The sequence below is a fragment of the Berghia stephanieae genome, chromosome 2 (genome assembly GCF_034508935.2).
Source record: "Berghia stephanieae isolate SIO BIC M18660-M18661 chromosome 2, UCSD_Bste_1.3, whole genome shotgun sequence".
NCBI classification, from domain to species: Eukaryota; Metazoa; Mollusca; class Gastropoda; order Nudibranchia; family Aeolidiidae; genus Berghia; species Berghia stephanieae.
In genome coordinates this window covers 104,886,956-104,891,955 of record NC_088361.1, presented here as the reverse complement: position 1 = coordinate 104,891,955, position 5,000 = coordinate 104,886,956, and the positions used below count along the sequence as shown (strand labels likewise).

The 5,000-nt window shown below is 39.2% G+C and overlaps 1 long non-coding RNA gene across 1 annotated transcript in view; it reads right to left on the bottom strand.

Annotated features, from left to right (window-relative positions):
• Positions 1-4,572: 4,572 nt before the first annotated feature.
• LOC144966145 (uncharacterized) overlaps positions 4,573-5,000 on the bottom strand; it is an 8,350-nt gene continuing 7,922 nt past the window's right edge. Inside the window, exon 4 of the long non-coding RNA XR_013644165.1 lies at positions 4,573-4,821. This is a non-coding gene — a long non-coding RNA (uncharacterized LOC144966145). The remainder of the gene's footprint in view (positions 4,822-5,000) is intronic.

The following is a 5,000-nucleotide window of genomic DNA, read 5'->3' as shown; positions in this document are numbered from 1 at the left end:
TCCTCTAGTACCTCGTGCGTTCTCCTCTGGTACCTCGCGTGTCTTCCTCTAGTACCTCGCGGGTTCTCCTCTAGTCCCGTGCGTGTCTTCCTCTAGTACCTTGCGTGATCTCCTCTAGTACCTCGCGTGTCTTCCTCTAGTACTTCGCGTGTCCTTCTCTAGTACCTTGCGTGTCTATCTCTAGTACCCTCCCTCGTATGTTCCTCTCTCTACGTCCACTATACGCGTGTCTTCCTCTAGTACCTCGCTTGTTCTCCTCTAGTACCTCGCGTATCTTCCTCTAGTACCTCGCGTGTTCTCCTCTAGTACCTTGCATGTCTTTCTCTAGTACCTCACGTGTCTTCCTCTAGTACTTCGCGTGTCTTCCTCTCGTACCTCACGTGTTTTCCTCTAGTACTTCGCGTGTCCCCCTCTAGTAACTCGCGTGTCCTCCTCTATTACCTCGCGTGTCCTCCTCTAATACCTCGCGTGTCCTCCTTTAGTACCTCACGTGTCCTCCTCTAGTACCTCGCGTGTTCTCCTCTAGTACCTCGCGTGTCTTCCTCTAGTACCTCGCGTGTTCTCCTCTACTACCTTGCGTATCTTCCTCTAGTACCTCGCGTATCTTCCTCTAGTACCTCGCGTGTCTTCTTCTAGTACCTCACGTGTCTTCCTCTAGTACTTCGCGTGTCCTCCTCTAGTAACTCGCGTGTCCTCCTCTAGTACCTCGCGTGGCCTCCTCTAGTACCTCACGAGGCTTCCTCTAGTACCTCGAATGCCCTCCTCTAGCTTTCAATTCAGAACGGCACCCACGATTCATGAACCTAACGGGCTTTCTCAATATCCATTATGATGTTCCATATCATTCCTCCTATAACGCTACGATGTACTGCCTTCTGTTTGTGATGATTGTCTCCCCTTCCTTATCTATCTGTCCAGGTCATCCGAAGGCTGCTCGATTGAATAAAGAATATAAATGTTAAAATTTGAATCTGTTTCTGGCAATGCGTTTGCCATTGATTATTTCCTTAGTTGTGTCCAACGTAGTGAAGAGGGTAATAAGGACATCAACGCACGTGGAAAGAATAATATTTCTACAAAGTGATTGATTTTTACAACTTACACATCACAAAACGCATATCAAACAATTGATACCAAGGGTTTGGGTAAAATATTATCACAACACACTAACACCCAAAACTGTGTGCAATATTTGACGTTTATAGTGTGATTGATATACGGTCGTACGAAATTATCACGTTCATGTCGCCTAAAAATAATAACAAAGATCTGATTGACGTCAATTTCGTTCGGGCGAGTCACTCAGTCCGTTGTCAGTGTTTGTAGTCAGCCATTTTAGTGATTAGTTCTTACTAAATTCTACCAATAGGACAATACACGTTTTAGGTTACACATAGTATTGTGTGCTGATACGTTAGATCAATAAGACGCAATACAGAGATACTAGTCCTAAATCTGTGCGCCGTTGTAAATAATTATTACCGGCTCACTGATCAAGGAACTGAACTTGGCAAGAAAAAAATTTACTTCAGATTCAGGAAGTGCATTTAAACGATTTCGTTCCCAACTTCCGATGATCGACAAACGACGAGGAAAATAAGGAAGATTGTCATAAGACGAACAGGATATTATTCCTTCGTTTTCTTCTCGTCGTCTGTGCTCGCTTCATGGGCGTAATGACTCTGGACTACTTTGTTTGAGAATTTGCATAATTTTTTATGTTTTCTTCATAAATTAAATCAATTATCACAATAAAACCCATTCCGATTTTTTTTTGCCATTTTGAGGGGGTGGGTGACAATTAATTTATTTTGAGAGTACAAAACCATAGAATGCAAGGAAACAAATAATATACGAGTGTGAAAAGAGAATACTAACAGTCATCATCCATTATGATGTTCCATACCATTCCTCCTACAACGGTACGATGAGCTGCCTTCTATTTGTAATGGTTGTCTACGAGTGTAAACAAAGAATACTAATAGTCAGCAGTCGCCTGGCATAAAATACGAATAATGAACTTTGAAAATGTATCATCGATATCACTACGCCCTAGCACCGTTTTAAGATAAAGATCTGAACAAGTTTGTATGAAAAGTGACAGAAAAGGAAAACATGAAAAAAACAACATCCCAATATACCAGTCTACCTTGATGGGGGTATCAAACATCAGACCTTCTGATTACTGGTTTTAAGACCATGCGTTACATTTATACGCATTTGATTCTTAAAATAAGGTTCATAAATGGCTGCGAAAAACAAATATCAATATTCTTACCAGTTCTTAATTAAATAATTTATTGAAATCCAAGAATGCCAGTTCGTGATCTCAACATATTTGCCCGCATCAATCATTTAAAAAATTACATTTTCTTGAAAAATTAAAAAAAGACCTACAACGAGAAAATTACTCGACACCTGTTTCCTTTTGTCTAGTTTGAGATGTATTTGTCTTCTGGCACTTTTCTACTCACTTCATATCTTGTTGTTACCAACATAAGTGCCTGCTCCACTCACTTTTCTGAATTAAAAATTCACCCCATACACCGGAGCATACTCAATGTCTCAATCGTTTCTATGTTATATGTTTGTGATGAGAATATTATTCGTATTTTATGCGAGGCGACTGCTGACTGTTAGTATTCTCTGTTTACACTCGTAGACAACCATTACAAATAGAAGGCAGCTCATCGTAGCGTTGTAGGAGGAATGGTATGGAACATCATAATGGATATTAAGAAAGCCCGTTAGGTTCATGAATCGTGGGTGCCGTTATGAATTGGAAGCTAGAGGAGGACACGCGAGGTACTAGAGGAGGAAATTCGAGGTACTAGAGGAGGACACGCGAGGTACTAGAGGAAGACACGCGAGGTACTAGAGGAGGACACGCGAGGTACTAGAGGAAGACACGCGAGGTACTAAAGGAGGACACAATAGGTGCTAGAGGAGTACATTCGAGGTACTTGAGGAAGACTCGTGAGGTACTAGAGGAGGACACGCGAGGTACTAGAGAAAGATACGCGAGGTACTAGAGGAGAACACGCGAGGTACTAGAGGAAGACACGCGAGGTACTAGAGGAGGATACGCGAAGTACTAGAGGAGGACACGCAAGGTACTAGAGGAGAACACGCGATGTACTAGAGGAAGACACGCGAGGTACTAGAGGAGGACACGTGAGTTACTAGAGGAAGACACGCAAGGTACTAGTGGAGCACACGCGAGGTACTAGAGGAGGACACGCGAGGTACTAGAGGAGGACACACGAGGTACTAGAGGAAGACACGCGAAGTACTAGAGGAAGACACGCGAGGTACTAGAGGAGGACACGCGAGGTAATAGAGGAGGACACACGAGGTACTAGAGGAGGACACGCGAGGTACTAGAGGAAAAAGACACGCGAGGTAGTGGAGGAGGACACGTGAGGTACTAGAGGAGGACACACGAGGTACTAGAGGAGGACACACGAGGTACTAGGAAATCTTTAACACTGACTATTTCCACGTGAGGGTATAAAAAGTTATCTCCCTTTAAAGTTTCCCTGTGTTTGCTAACCAAAATTTGTTATGTCACGGTCAAAAAGTTAAGTAATAAGTAGGTACACGTAAATTAAAATGATTTTGTAAATATTGCATAAGTTATACAACATCACGTTTGAAATGGATGGGAGTTTTGGAACTCAGTATAAGAATAACAACAACAATAACAACAACAACAACAACAACAACAACAACAACAACAACAACAACAACAACAAATAGAAAAATTGTGTTTTTTAGGTGAAAGAATAATCAGTCTACTGACGACAAATAACTTTACAGTTATAAGCAAAAATGAATGGTCTCCAGCACATGATACCGTTTTGAGAAATTTGTCACATTTCTCTTTTAAAAAAGTATAATAAGACCAAAAAAAATAATTAGGCAGCAAAAAAGTGTAATAAAATGACAAAAGTAAAATAAGAAAACAACAAAGGTATAATTAGAATACAACAAAAGAAAACTAAATCTAAAATCACTGTAGAGGATGTAGACTTCATTAGATCCAACATTAAGAGACCAACAGTTAGGTTTTCGTCAGACTAGATCGTGTGTGGTCCAAATTGCTACCTTTAGAATCACAGGAAAACAATCACTCAAATTGAATTCCCTACTATCCATACAATTTATTGTCTTCAAAAAAGCGTTCGATGATGTGGGCAGAGAAATTCTATGGAAGCTCCTTAAACACAACAGCAACCCCCAAAAAAATCCCCAATATTTTATGAATATTTGACTGTTTTGAATTCAAGACGGGGGTAAGACAGGAATGCCTTCTGTTACCAATGCTATTCTTGTTAGCAATTGAATGGATCATGAAATCCAGGACAGAAGAAGAAAGAAACAAACGAAAAATAACGTAAGACGCATCGAAAGTAAAATAAAATGACAAAAGTAAAATAAAAACCAATTACAAAAGTATAATAAGACAATAACAAAGTATAAGAAGACAACAAGAAAAGTAAAATAAAACCAACAAAATTATGATAAGACATTAATTAATGTTTGATAAGGAAACAACACAAGAGACGTGAATCGTTTTATGGCAATTTATTTTCTAATTTTCTCATTTCAGCTTAGGATCAAAATATCAGGATCATTTTTAGTCATATTTTCAAAAAACTATTGTGCTGTCTTCTTTCCGTAATAAATTCCATTTGGACGAAGTGTTAATATTCCGTTCCTTAATTACCACACTGTTCTTCACTGAAGGTGATACCACCATAAGTATAATATCTATGGTATTCTTGACACTGGCCATATTCCACTCTCATACAAAACATCCTGTCAAAAGAATTTTTAAAATATCAAAAATAAAATTTCTTCAATTAATAATAACTCAGGATTTGGCACGCTCAAAATAAGCTTTGAATCGTTTGTTTGTGTGCTCTTTGCTAGACATCTAAGCTTCTATTAAGGAAATAATAATACTATAATTAAATATAATAATAATAATAATAATA